Genomic DNA, 16088 nt, shown 5'->3' on the forward strand with positions numbered 1-16088 from the left:
TCTTGGGGGGGGGGGGTATGGAGGATTTCGAGGAAAAAAAATTGTCACCAGGGAAAATAAAAGACAGAAATTAAGCCTGTAATGGCTTGAGAAAAAAATATTCTCATAACAGACAGAAATAAAAAAGGAATTGTCACAATGCTGTTGAAATGAGCAAAATTTTGGAAACTTCATTCTCATGTATTCTTTGCTGGCATGCTGCCAAAGGCACGCAAATGTTTTTACCACAAGTAATTCTTATGTGTTTTTTTTCCAGCACTTATGATATAAGCATTCACTACTGTACACCTCGGTGCACTTGATGTTTTCCTTCCCTTTCTGACCCAAGAAATCATGTTTCAGGATTTCTGTTGCAATATCTCAATGGTATAGGCAATATCTAGATGGGACTATTTGACCTACATGTATCTAAATCGTGAAAATTTAAAACACAAGATAGGAGTCAATAAACTAGTGTTAAAACCAATACATTATTCTCTCAATATAAATATGATAGAAAGATTACAAGTTGACAATGAAAATTTAGGAACAACAAATATAATTAAATACAATGTGTGAGCCTTGTTTCTCTGACCACAAAAGATAACATCTCCCCTGAGAACTGAAAAGGAATTGACTGTTTTAAAGAAAAGCAGGTATAGTACTGATCACAGTTGATTTGCCAAAAAAGTGTTCTATAATTTAAAGTTGTATATATAATAGACTTTCCATTTTGTTTGTCATTTGTTGGAATGTAAAATGAATAAATATAAACATCCTGTGATATGTGAAACACTGGCTTAAATTTGAAAAATTGCACTGCTACTCCATTTGAAAAAAAAAATTGATGCAGGTCTGACTGTAGAAATAAAAAAATGCTGTCTCTCTAACAAAAAAAAGTTCCCATACCCACTTCCTGCATACCCCCCCCCCCCGAAATCAAATGGGTCTCCCCTTAATATGCGCATGCGCACATAACAAGTTATGTTTCTCGGTCAGTTGCGAATTTTGACGTTTTAAAGGTTTTAGCGTATATTTGATTGGTGTCACGTATTTTTTGGCACGAACCGCTCCTTCGATAGACTGAAGAATGATGGCCTCCGTACTCCCCAGTACCGGCGAATCCATTGCTTTTAATAGCGAGGCAATCCCACCGGCGGCCCGTACTAATAGCTGGGTGAGAGCGAGGGAATGCTCTGTCCTTCTACCTCCGGCCTCCATGTCATAACAAACTAGCGTCTTTTTATGTTGATATACTGTCCTTTCGACACAGCGATAACTTTTAGTTTTCTGTTGCTTATTTTGGGTAATTTCGACAGTTGTGCATTGATTTTGACATCATCTTTTACTTAATAACCGTCGATGTCGGCAACTCTCTCACTAGCCCTGCGTACGATGCTGTGTGTTAGGAACGCACACAGGGAATGCACTGTGTACACTGCGTACGTACGCAGGGCTAGCGAGAGAGTTGCCGACATCGACGGTTATTTACGAAAAGTGAATAAAAGACTGGCATTTTTGGAAGCAATTGAGCAGCTGAGGCGGGCAGGGATACGACTTGGGCCCAAGAACGCTGAATTTCGGCAGTAATTTGGCTTTTTACGTCAAGTCCCAAAATGGATTTGAAGTCACCGACCCCTACGTACGGGTCTTTGCAGGGCTGTGGTGAGCGGGGCGAATAGCTGTAGCGGAACACACAGCATCGTACGCAGGGCTAAATCCGACATGGTAATTTGGCATGATCATCAGATCATACATGATCTGAGATTGCAGTTTAGCAAGGTCACGATAACTAATGTTGTTTGTTTCACTGTCGTTTAATACCTATATTTCCACTAAAAGACCATTAGAATTTCCTCCTGGCTACTTTGAAATCGTGCACTGGCACTGGCATGCATGTAGTTGTCAACATCACTATGCTTTAATGTACAGTAGACTCTCATACTATGAATATATCGACTGTCACTGCATGTGTGCAAATCACTCCATATCATATCAAAAAATGTAGTATTGCGACGTTTGAGCTGCCAGAAGCCAGAATTTACAGTTTACGAGAAAGTTATCTTACATGTAAAACTCAGTTCTACTGTGAACAAAATGCAAGCTATGTTGTATAACTATCGTGAATAGCATAATATTTTGTACCTATCACCGTGTCAGAAAATCAGAAGGAAACAACCAGTCAGACAAACTGTGGTCAGGATGATACTGTCCAATTTTAATATTTGTCTCTCGGCACACACCAGATACTCATGACTGTAAAGCAACATTTCCATATAATTGTATATTCAGTTTTTATATTTAGTTTGCTTTTCACCATATTGTATGTCCTTCCCTGCACTACATAATTCAAAATTAAATATTGTTTTTGGCCTATACATACTTGAGGGGTAAGCTTATTTAGTCTCATACATTAAAGATGCACTGTTGACCTACAGAGTCCAAACTTTTTATCATTGTATTGTAGATAGGTGTACACTCCAAATACTAAGTACAAGTGTGGTGAGTGTAACAAGCAAATGTTTTTTAGTCAATGGTTCATATCAAGGTTGTTGATACTTAGAATCCACACTTGAGCGGTAACCAACCAGTTCAAATAACTTTCATTTATGTCAAAACAATTTGACTTTTTGCCAAATTTCACATTTATGGCAATTAATAAACAGTAAGGAGGTACAAAGGACGTCGGTGCCCCCGGGCCCCATGTTATCACTGTCAAGTTTTGTCCCATTTATGCCTGGCTTTCCTAATGTCGTAAAAGACATTATTTGACTGTGCATTCAGGTTGCTTTACGAGTCCCCATGAACACCATCAAGGGGGACTTAAAAGGTTTGGTCATGTCCGTGCGTGCATCCTCCTTCCGTTCACACAGATATCTCAGAGATGCCTTTAGCAATTTCATTCGAAATTAGTACAAGGATTACTCCTTATGTCATACAAATACACTTCAATTTGTTTTGTGATCTGATCCAATATGGCTGTGTGACGGCTTTTTTATTGAAAACCCAGGGACTATATCATTGACAATGACTTTTTTGAAAAAGAGCGTTGTTTCTAGAGGGACTGCCCTAAATTTCTTCAAACGTTGTAATGATGTTTCTACAGAGCTCAAATAGCACACGATGAGATACATCAGTATGGCATAAATCAATTGCTAATTTGCATATTTCATAGATGAAATCTGTCAAATTGATGAAACGTGGTACAGATGTTGATCTTCCAGTAGTTCTGTGGCACGCAAAGATATGTACCGGTACATATGTCAATTAAGTGCTGATTTGCATATTTAATGAATTTTCCTAATTAGGCTGATATGGCAAGAAATGGTTCATCAAATTTCATGAAACTTGGTATAACATTGAATAAAGACATTATGCAGCATCATGTTCATTAATATTTAGTTTACATATGCAATGAACTTTCCTAATTGGAAGGATATGTCCAGAAACAATCCATCAAATTTGATGAAACTTTGTACAGATGTACACAATGTTATAATACAATACGTCGGTTTCGAGTTACCATAAGACCATGCGGTAATTCAAGGATTTTAAGCTTTCGCCACTAGGGGCGCTCTTCCTTTGACCGGAAGTGAGGGCTACTTTCTAGACTCCGGTCTGCTTATATTGTGATAACACAGACTCCTTATCCATAACGTAAGTTTAGTCTACTTTCACCCGCTCTGTTGTCACCGTAAGCATTGGACTATGCCAAAATTTTACTGCAAAGCTGGCAAACTCAACAAATACGTATGGATGTATGGCGTGACCTTCCACCGTTTCCCCAATCGATGTTAAGAAAGAGAAACGCCTGAGATCGACATGGATGATCAGTGTTTGATCTAGGACTTCAAAAATAGGGGCCATCGTGGGCCCACTCCCTTGAAAAAAAGGGGCCATTGGCAAAAAAGGGGGGGGGGGGCCATGCTGGGCCCCTTGCAATTTTTAAAGAGGGCCCTTGTTGATCCCAACCAGCGGATAAAAAGTGGTCCCCCAGAATTATTGATCAAATTAAAATTGCAATTAATTGTTTTTAAAAGGCTTATAATGGACAGATTGGGTTGCCAGGCAACATTTGCAAAGACAGATTCCACTGTGTTAAAGGAATTGACAAAAAGGTGCAGTAGCTGTAACTTAATATTTTTCTTTCTGTGTGTCATCCAACAACGGCAGTTTTCTATTGAGCTTGAAGTTATTTCACTAGCATTCAGTTTATCAACTACGTTTTAGTTATTCACGTTTTAGTTGTAAAGTAAACCCTTATTGTTCACAACTTAATTTAGATTCAATTGTCAACAATATCACTGCTAGAAATAGAGTGGATATACAGACTTTGTTGACAAACTTGATTTTTTAAGAATTACAAAAACCATTTTGATACTCAGAATAAAAACACTGAAAACAGCCTATTAAAAGTGACAGCTACTGTCCCTTTAATCAAATAATATGAAGTTACTGCAGTGACTGGCAGTTCACCCGCAAGAAGGATCTCTACAAAAAGACAGACGTACAGGTGAGTCAACATTTAATAACACACTTTATTCGTTTTTTACCTTCTCGTGTCTATTTATAGACAGAGAAGGTATTAGAGTTGAAAACCAATATGCTGCTGTCAAGAACTTCCGTCTGTCAAGACTTCCGTCTGTCAAGATCCGTTGACGTCATGCCATCGTGATGGGTCATATCATAAACTGGTGGGGGTGTTCGTGGCTCTGGTTGAGGTGTGGGAGAACGATTTTGAGCTGTGACAAAAATCAAAAGGGACTTAGCGGCATAGCCACAGTGTTAAGCCTTTCTCCAAGGTTTCTTAGTTGACTACAATCTATTACAGACTACTGAGCTTACGTTAGGGGTACTCACTTTGTGTTTGCTCACTCTGTGAGCGCTAGTGTTTGGTACTGAGTCGCGTGGATATCCCCTCATGGCCTCACGTGATCTGGGCCTGTTGCATAATCTGCAGAGATGATCATATGCTTCCGAGTCTGAAAACTGTCATTGTGTAAGCCTGTCGGCATTTTCCTTGCATTTTTTCTCATTTAATTTTGCAAAATATCGGCGAGTACCTCAATATTTCAAGATAACCCTTTCTTCCCAATCGTTTCCTTGAGTTTCAGAGTCATATGAACGAAAATGAGTGAAAGTTTTAGACAGGAAAATCGGACGTCGGCCATGTTCAATGTTTACAGTACAATCAGAAGTTTACATGGAGGAATTAACCAACAAACACAGGAGTGTTCATGATGCCCGCCCTCTAGAGGCAGACCCTCCTATATGAAGTACCACATTTGATGCTTGTGGAAAGCTTGACCACACAATGGAGCATTAAACTTTTAGAAAATGACAAACTGAATAAGAAGGTATTCAGAAAATGTCAAATACTGAGGAAAATGCGCAAATATTCAAAATAAACAGGTTAACTGATTGGTCAGCTATAAAAAACAATGAAAATGTTTATGATCAAAAGTTTTTGAGATGCGCACATTTTAACAAATACAGAAATTATTAACATTATAAATATAAGACCAAACTATTTTTTCAGGGATGGGACAGGTTGGAAATGAGGGGTGAGAGACAAAGGCACTCCTATTGCTGCATGTGGATGCAGCCACACCATTTCATTTACAGCATACTTATTCACTGTGTTGTGTTCAAGTTCCATATTGTACTGACTGTCATACAAGGATAACATAAGCAAATCAAATCAAATTAGAAAAGGATCAATGCTGTTGTGTGGATTTTGCTGAACATGGCTGATATTTCGCCCTATATATTTGGTATCCAGCAAAGGCATATTTTGATGTCAAGTCAAAATTAACACTACATTGCTGACAATATATTTTACCGTTTCTGCATGAATTTTTCTTTTTTAAATTATAGTATATTAGTACTTCAAACAGATTAACAGTTATCGTGATGTCACCCCATAATTTTACATCACAAAGACTGTAATTCTGCCAATTTTTTTTGTTTTTCAGTCATTTTATAAATTTTGCACTGCACAAGATGATTGAACAAATTGCAATGTTTGAATTTGTAAACTCAAAGAATAAAAATCCTTTGGTCACAAATTAAATTATTTTTTGAAAAGAAATTTACTCTTAAACACTTTTAGCATATATTCTTTACACGGTCATGTATTTCAAGGAAAATATGCCTATTAAAAACTGTAATTTCTTCACTTTCAATTTTTTTTCAATACTATGACAATTATCAGCCATGAGGTTATACAAACACAAGACCAGATAAGCGTTTTTCATCATTTCCACAGGACTCTTTGGAAAATCCATTAAAAACAGTTAAAAGTGACTGGAAATGATCACTTGGTATACATTTAATTTACAGATACCAGGTTGTGTATTTCATATGCACTCAGGTCAGTAGGGAAGTGCGTCATTACTATTTTGGACTGTTAATTCTTATTTCTGAATTGTTTAACTTTTTTCCACATTGAACTATCTTTAGACAGTTTATACTGTAGATTAGAATTTTTTTGATTGATGTATTTAATCATCTTTTGGGTTCTTTGGGTCCATATCCCACCTCATGCCCCTACATCATCAACTATTTACCAACAACTCCATGCCAACAACCAATTACCTGACCTGGCCACACATTAGAGAAGGTACAGCGTCATTGACGGTATTTTTTTCAAATTTTGACCATTTTCTCAACTCAATACTGATGATTATGCATATGTTTTATTGCAGACATGTACCATCAGCTACCATTCATCATGTCCATAGTACAACCAGTGCCATTGTGACAGCCACTTCACCTGAGAGAAGAAAATATGATTTTTTTATTGAGTTGTAAACACTGAAATGCCAAATCTGATTTTAATAAAAATTTGACCCTAACATGTACCATTTCTGAATCAATTTTAAGTAAAGAGTAAAGGAATAAAATAAAAAGAGCGGGTAAATAAATTTAAAAAATAAACTATTAAAAATGTTAAATACTAGATTTTGGTATCCAGAGAAATAATAAACTTAGATTTAGATTTGAGAGTGTGTCCTTTATCTAATATTTCTTCAAAATTTCAAGTTTAGAGTAAAGTACTAAAATAAAATTTGGGGGTTCACGTAAATAAGTTGAAAAAAATAAATTATCAAACCTGTAAAATACTAGATTTACATATACTAGAGAATTCTCTAGTATTAATTAAACTGAGACAAAAACACTCACTCTCTTCTCTATTTGTTTGATGACAGAAATATGAAATATCTAAAACCGTTTTTGTACGACTGGAAATCCCGCGTGGCTACCACGCTGGTATGCTAATCACTGCCAAACGAATAAATAAACAAGCGACTTGTCCCCGGAAACTCGCAGCCAGTTTACAAACATAACCATTCCCTACCACTCGGATATTTTGATCACCCCAAGAAATGTCAGAAATTAGCGTCCACGACACCATGCACTGAATACCAGTCCCGGCCACTCCATCATGTAAAGTAGTTATACCGTATAAGCATTCCTTGCTATTTGATCATAACGTACTAGTCTAAGCTTACATATGGTATGCCTTACATATCGAAGTCAACGGTAAAATTCCCAAAATTGTATTCACCTGCGGGGCGCGGTTGTGTTGCGAACCCGTAGCATCAGTCTGCGTGCCAGTTTCTGACACTTCCATCGATGTACCTCCTTCATTGTCGGGCGTGGGTGCACAGTGAGGAGACAACCCGACGGCTTTACAGATATAGCCACAGCATAGTAATCATCATACCGCTGGCATCATACCGCTGGCATAGCTACGCATGGCCTTCTCTGCACACGTCCCGTCAAAGACGTCATCCCAACTTACGTCATTGTCGCAAAATGTCATGATTGAATATATACCACGTTACGGTAAATCCCCGTGTTGTCGTAGAGCATGGGCGTAAAACATGGTGGCCTGGCAGAAACAAACTACCAGGAGCCGGTCTTGGAATATTGCGCCCGAAATGCGGCCATGGCCTGTGAAAATAGCGCCATAGCTGATTTTTTTTCGCAAAATGCGCAATGGCGCACTCTAGATCAAACACTGGATGATACGACGTGAACTTAGCTTAGTACCCAACAGTTTCCACATGTTTGTGATCTATTCTGCTCTCGGACTATGCACCCCATAGACGTGTGTACATTCCCTACATATGCCTGAGAAAAGAAAGTCAGGAAACCAAATGGCTATTTCCTTTAGGGATTATGCCACCATGTCATCTTCGATGTTGATTTTTAATGTGAAAAGTAGTAGTCCATGGGCTGGAGGGGCCCACCGTGCACCCCCCCTACATCCCTACTACTTGGGTATTTTTTTGTTCTTTAGGACCTGCTGAACAAGAAAAAAGATGTTAACATTGGATATTTTGGGATGCACTACCTATCTGGGCTGGTTTTTGATTTGCATGTACCGCAAAAAATGGCGAAAAATGGGTAGGGGTAGGGGGTACTATATCCTCCCCTACATTGAGTAAACTAGCATGAAATAGCACAAACCATACATTTTTGGAAAGCTGAGATTCTGCTCTTTATGAGAAACACCAACTTTAGCAAAATTAATTTGTGTACATAGAATAGGACGACTTTAAAATGAATTTTTTTGACAATTTTGAAATTTTTTACCCAAATTACCATGTAACAATTGTGATTTACTTGTTATTAAGCAAAATTTTGACAGCTTTTTGTGTTTGAATTATTTATTACCACATATTAAACAAGAAAAAAAGTGTTAACATTAGATATTTAACTATACACTACTTCTCTTGAGTCAATTTTGAATTGTGTGTATCTGTATGGGGTGTGCAAAAGCTAGGGGTAGGGGTACAACATTCTTTCCTTGATGAAGTAAACTGGCTTGAAATGCCATATACCTTATAGTTTTAGAAAGCTTAGATACTGGTCTTTCTAAAATGCATAAAGTTTTAGTGAAAAAATATGACGTCATAGAATTGGATAACTTTAAATCGATTTTTTCTGGTAATTCAGTATTTTTAAATGGAAGAAAATACGATAACTATTGTTTCTTCCTTATGAAGCAAATCAAACACATTTATGGATGTTATTTACTAATTGCAATGTGCTGAAGAAGAAAATAAATGTCAAAATTAGGTATTTACCATGCATTATTGTCTCTAGTCACTAAAATAGCAAGTTTTGCTACATTGGTATATCGTGAATGGGCATTTCATTGTTATGCAATGAACTAATGCACAGCCTTAAAAAGAAGACTCAAAAACGTGCACACATAGTCATATTGCCATTTTCTCCTTCAAGTAAATAGATTATTGACGACTGTCTATTGTTATAATTTAATTTTTAAATATTTTGCTATAAAATAATTTTGTTAAGGCGTATTTGGAAAATTGTCTATGCCTCCTTGTCTTACTTTATATACAGCAAGCATTACTAACAATCTATTAGGCCGAGGCAAGAGGGGGCGTCAGGAGGCATAGACAATTTTTTGCGGTACATGCAAATCAAAAACCAGCCCAGATAGGTAGTGCATCCCAAAATATCCAATGTTAACATCTTTTTTCTTGTTCAGCAGGTCCTAAAGAACAAAAAAATACCCAAGTAGTAGGGATGTGGGGGGGGGGGGGGTGCACGGTGGGCCCCTCCAGCCCACGGACTATAGCAAGTCATCTATCATGTAACCGACGATCGTTCCCCATCATTCTCAAAATTCATACCTGGTACTAAATTTGCTTCAAAAGCGCACATTTCGTGTGATTTTCTGCCGAATTCGACGTACACATTGCCAAAACATAAGCGTGAGCGACATTATTCGACATTATTCGAAGGCGATAATTCTTCAAGATCAACCAATACACAAAACAACAACAGCCTCGATGTCGGCGTCTCGCTAACGCATGTAAAACGGGAACTTGCCTCGCTACTCGAAGAGCAAGATCACTAAAATGCATTAAAATAAATTTTCACAAACACAAACTGAGGAAAGAATCTGCACTGTGACTGATGAGAAACCACACTCGGGTTTCAAAACGCAAGCATCAAAGGGTACCAGGTCACTCTATCAACTTTGTCACACCATAGGCCCGGCATAACCACAGGGGCTCATAAGTGGCTATTTAAGTCAATATTACAGCGTTTTTCTTTCTTTTTCAATGTTACAAATAAACCAGCTGAACAATACTTGTGTAGCTGTCTTTTGTGTAGCTTGTATTGACATGTACCGGTATAGTGCGCCCTCAAGGGGGAATGTGATCATATTTAAATACGACCTTTAGTTCCGTGACCTCTGGCCAATTCCTCTGGCCATGCCTACTGGCCATGCGTACAGACGTCGCTGTGTTTACTGTACTAATATTAGTACAGTAAGCATAGCGAGGGCAGGGCAGGAAGTAGGCATGGCTAGAGCCTAGAGGTCATGGAACTAAAGGTCACATTTACGAGGACGCACTATACATGCCTATACACGCTACACAAAAGACAGCTACACAAGTGTTGTGCTCTTCAGCTGGCTTATTTGTAACATTGAAAAAGAAAGAAAAACGCTGTAATATTGACTTAAATAGCCACTTATGAGGTCCTGTGGCATAACAATGGATTTGTCGCTTTGGGTCAATCTTGACGGGTGCAGCTAGCTGGCAGGGTACGCTTATCCATTCGGGACACCTGGTATCACCACTATTTCGTGGTTCAAGATGACCCCAATGCTTTGTCATCCATATGTTCCTTGGACCTGGTAATTTTCATAGTTACCTTGAATGATAACGATTATTGGACCTGATTTGATGTCTTTTCCCCACACGAACAAAACATTACAGTACACACAAATCCAAACTTCCCTACAAATATCCGAAGGGAAACAAACATTTTTATTAACACAAACAATTAGATAAGAATGTAGGAACACATATTCGAAACGAATCAAACACAAACTCGACACACACACACAACCATTTTAGATAGTATGGTGGGGAGCCTCTTCGCATTTTTTACATAAGTTTCTAATCCAAGCTCAGTGGATTTCTCAGCAAGCTCTACCAACTCGGCCTTTTCATCTTTGGAAGGAGGAATCTTCCTTGCTTTTAAAAATTCTCGTAGCTCTTTCGTGTTCATTTTGCGGACGTCTTCACGCGTGATGTTGCGACTTCCCTCCATTACTGAAATTTTAGCCCCCACTTTTGAGAAATCTTGAGCGCCCCCATGCGACCGACGTTAAAATTTCGTGCATTTTCAGACAACTCAAAACCGACTTATTCATTGATACTTGGCGGTATTGTTTTTGAAATTTGGTACACATGATAATCTGTCAGTGTTATAAAAGAATGCAAAAATGTTTGGCAACACCCTGTTGATTAATTACTAATTAACTTATTTTATGACCGTTTGTAATTAGGGTGGCAGCCCACATTCTCCCACAGCTCATCTTTAATCACAGACCTACTTAATGAACATGACTCTATCCCTTCTAAGGACTTGTAATCAAAGTACCCATTAGAGGGACAAAGTCGTCCATTTTTTATGAATTTTGTTTGATACAAGACTCTATTTATATTGTTTGACATATTGAAAGATACTGAATGAATAGGTGACCATGCATATATTCCATCCCAGTTTTAGACACGATACCGCCGGTAGATAAAACCATCGCGAGAAAGCATTGTTGGTCATGACCAACATCTCGGCTCTTCACCGCTGTGAGTAGTGTGAGCATCCGCGTGTGGAAAAATACACACACACACACACTGACACGTCCCGCTTATAATTATATGGCTCCGGATCAAGAACGCAGTGTTCTGGATTCACCTAAGCTTACTATCGATGCTGTTTGCTAAAGTTACATTTTGACGGTCAGCTTTGCATGCAGACCTTGACCAATCTTGTTCTTCGATACACGGTTCTTTACTGCAAAAGAGCACATTTTTCAAAAGGTGATCGCCAGATTGAAGCAATATACTTTGGCAACTGACGCGTGCGTTGTGCACTACTGCATGCTGTTTATGTCCGGTCATGACTGCGTAAAATTACGCCTTAAGATACTGTAGACATACTTCTACTTTTTTCGTATCACATCTAAAAGAAACAATTGTGAGACTAAGAGCTTCATCCCCAGAAATCTGATTCACTCCCGGGAATAGGTTTCAACCCAGGCTCCATACAAAAATGTTCTACAGCTCAGAGTCTGCATGGCAGGGCTGTCTGTTACTGGCTATAGGCCTCCAGTAGTGATGCATGTCCAGTTGAATCAGTCTTGTGGTTTCACTGTACCGGACAAAATTGTGCAGATAAAGATAACCTTGCTTCAAGTCTATGGGCATATAGGGTCTAGGGATCAAAACTGAAGGACTGAACATCAGCAGATCGGCGAACTAATAGCAGGCTGTTTCGTAGTCATGGGACAAACGCCTTGCTTGACCAGCTACAGTAATTCAGCTGCCGAGGAAAGCCAGGCGACATGGATCAAGTCTAAGATAAAGGTTCAAACAATGTGTTCCTGTTCATGGCATGACTTTTACGGTATTCACAGCAATTAGTGATCAAGGCCGATTTCCTATAAGCAGATAAGCGGCTATTTGTTTTTGTTTAGCGGTCAGGCAAAGCACTATCAGTCAGTGCAGCAAACGCTGTAAAAACTGCCGTGCGATGCGAGTGACCGGAAGACAAGGGCAAGTGCTGCTATTTGAAGTCGCGGTCATTGCCAACCATGTACTCACCAGTGGTTCGAAATACAGTTCAACTGTAACAAATAATTACATGAGGCACAGAGAAATCCACCGTTCAATAACATTCGCACGGATTTTGTGTGTCAAGAGGTAACGAACGATCGATAGTACTCGGCGGTTCCACGATGTCACCGACGTTCATTCGCACCTCCGGGTGCGATGTTTCAGTGTTCGATCATCTGGATCATGCCGTGTTTGAACAAGCATGGAATGGCAGAAAAATGCCCTAGTAAGTAAAAGTCTACGAAGATGCAGGTTTATGATCAAGATTTGTTCATCATAAAATGCAAAGAAAATGTATGACTCTGTAACTGTTTCAATATCAGTATCACGAACACACGGTAGCAAACTTACATGGTTTTAGTTTTATCATAGAACAATTGGGTCTATGGTATTATTTCTGTTTCACAGTGCATGTCATTCGATAAATAGTTAAGCTTATGAGCAAAGTCCCTTTTACATGTAAGTTTCACTATTTCACAGTAGTTCATTTTGGTGTGTGTTCGTCGTTATCAATTGTACTGAAGATTGTATGAAGGTTACAGGCCGCTCACGCACTCTTCCAAACGATGATCTGAAGTAGTGTGCGCATTAATTTATTATGTGATGGGGTTCAACCATGGAAGTTAATTCAAATCGCCCGGACGCCCAGGCAAGCATTGAACAATGCTGTAATGAGCAAGAAGGCACTTTTATATATCCTTTAAGCCATCTATGGTCACTATTTGGGTCTAATATTGATTTGACTGAGGAATTTTGCTGTCGAAAAATTTGTAGAAAATGGGCGATTTTGTCCCTTTAATAAGTAGGGACTGTGTCATCAACGATGATTTGTTAATTTTTAGCTCCGCTGTCACCCACGCTGAGCTTATCAAATAGGTTGATTTTCCGTCGTCTTCCGTCCGTCCATCTTCGGTCAACAATTGCCTTCTCCTCTGAAACCACAAGTCCGATTGCTTTTGAAATTTTATATGTAGTTCACTTGGAGTGAACTCACTAAAAGTTTGTTCAAATCGTGGTAAAATTTGCATATTTCTATTTTTGGGGCATTCTTGCTGTTTTTGGTAAAAATATCTTTTTTTCTGCAAACGTTTGTCCTAGTGCTTTGAAATTTGATATGCAGTGTTTTTAGGGTGACTTCAGCAGATCTGTTCAAATCATGGTGAAATTTGCATATTTGTATTTTTAAGGCACTTTTTGTCGTTTTTGGTAAAAAAATTTTTAAAAATCTTCTTCTGCAAAACTACCAGTCAGATAGCTTTGATATTTGGTACATAGGTTCTTAGGGATGATCTATTTCAGATTTGTTCAAATTGTGCAGAAATATGCAAATCTGCATTTTTAAGGCAATTTTGTCAAAAAATGTGTTTCTCAAAAGGTACTGGTCTGATAGCTTTGAAATTTGGTGTGCAGGTTTCTATAGATGAACTGAGTAATATATATTGAGTTTCTAATGAAATCTGTAATTCTGTATTTTGGGGCAATTTTTGCCATTTTTGGTCAAACAATGCGTTTCCTAAAAAAGTACTCATCTGATAGCTTTGAAATTTGGTATACATGTTTCTACAGATGAACTAAATGACATTTATTGAAATTATGATGAAATCTGCAATTTTGAATATTTGGGGTAATTTTTGCCATTTTTAGTCCCCACGGACACCGTCCAGGGGGACTTATAGGTTTGGTCATGTCCGTGTGTGCGTGTGTCTGTGCGTGCGTCCGTGCGTGCATCCGTGCGTCCGTCCGTCCGTTCACGCAGATATCTCAGACATGCCTGGAGCGATTTCATTCAAACTTGGTACAAGGATTACTTCATATGTCATACAGATGCACGTCAATTTGTTTTGTGATACGATCCAATATGGCTGCCAGGCGGCCATTTTATTACGATTTTTTCATGTACAGAGCCATAACTCGGGCATGTTTCAACCGATTTTATTCAAAGTTGGTACAAGGACATTGACCTATGTCATAGATATGCACGTCAATTTGTTTTGTTATACGATCCAATATGGCCGCCAGGCGGCCATTTTGTTACGATTTTTTCATGTACAGAGCCATAACTCAGGCATATCTCAACTGATTTTATTCAAACTTGGTACAAGGACATTGACCTATGTCATACATATGCACGTCAATTTGTTTTGTGATATGATCAAATATGGCCGCCAGGCGGCCATTTTATTACGACTTTTTCATATACAGAGCCATTACTCACGCATGTTTCAACCGATTTTATTCAAAGTTGGTACAAGGACATTGACCAATGTCATGGCCTATGCACATCAATTTGTTTTATGATACGATCCAATATGGCCGCCTTGCGGCCATTTTGTTATGATTTTTTCATGAACAGAGCCATAACTCCAGCATATCTCAACCGATTTTATTCAAAGTTGGTACAAGGACATTGACCTATGTCATACACATGCACATTGATTTGTTTTGTGATACGATCCAATATGGCTGCCATGTGGCCATTTTATTATGTTTTTTTCATGTCCAGCACCATAACTCAGACATGTATCAAGCGAATTTTTTAAAAGTTGGTACAAGGAGATTGACCAATGTCATACATATGCATGTCAATTTGTTTTGTGATACAATCCAATATGGCCGCCGTGTGGCCATTTTATTACGATTTTTTCATGTCCTGAATGGTAACTCAGACATGTATCAAGCGAATTTATTCAAAAGTATTTTTATCACAGACCTAATGAAGAAGACTCTATCCTCTCTGAGGACCTGTAATCAAAGTACCCATTAACAAGTGGGGACTGTGTCATCAACGATGACTTGTTGGTCAAAAAATGTGTTTCTCAAAAAGTAGCTTTGAAATTTGGTATACGTGTTTCTAGTAGTTTTGGAAATACACATTTTTTCGATATACAGGTTTCTACAGATGAACTTAGTACCATATATTGAGTTTCTGATGATATCTGTAATTTTGTATTTTTGGGGCAATTTTTGCAATTTTTGGTCAAAAAATGTGTATTTCCAAAACTACTCATCTGATAGCTTTAAAATTTAATATGCAGGTTCCTACAGATCAACTTAATGATATTTATTGAAATTATGATGAAATCTGCAATTTTGAATTTTTGGTCAAAAAATGTGTAACTTAAAATGTACTGGTCTGATAGCTTTGAATTTCGATATGCAGGTTCCTACAGATGAACTAAATATGATATTTTGAAATTATGATGAAATCTGCAATTTTGAAGTTTTGGGGCAATTTTTGCCATTTTTGGTCAAAAAATGTGTTTCTCAAAAAACTGCTAGTCTGATAGCTTTGATATTTGGTGTACAGGTTCCATTAGATTATTTTAATATATGATTTATTGATATTATGGTGAAATCTGCAACTTTTATTTCTTGGGGCAATTTTTGCCATTTTTGGTGAGTAAATTTTATTCTCAAAAACTACTCGTCAGATAG

General features: G+C 38.1%; 1 protein-coding gene across 5 annotated transcripts in view; it reads left to right on the forward strand.

The window, feature by feature from the left end:
• Window positions 1-16088, forward strand: part of LOC139122136 (solute carrier family 12 member 2-like) — a 215996-nt gene that overhangs the window by 12304 nt on the left and 187604 nt on the right. The window lies entirely within an intron of this gene.

The sequence above is a fragment of the Ptychodera flava genome, chromosome 21, assembly GCF_041260155.1.
Source record: "Ptychodera flava strain L36383 chromosome 21, AS_Pfla_20210202, whole genome shotgun sequence".
In the NCBI taxonomy this organism is placed as follows: domain Eukaryota; kingdom Metazoa; phylum Hemichordata; class Enteropneusta; family Ptychoderidae; genus Ptychodera; species Ptychodera flava.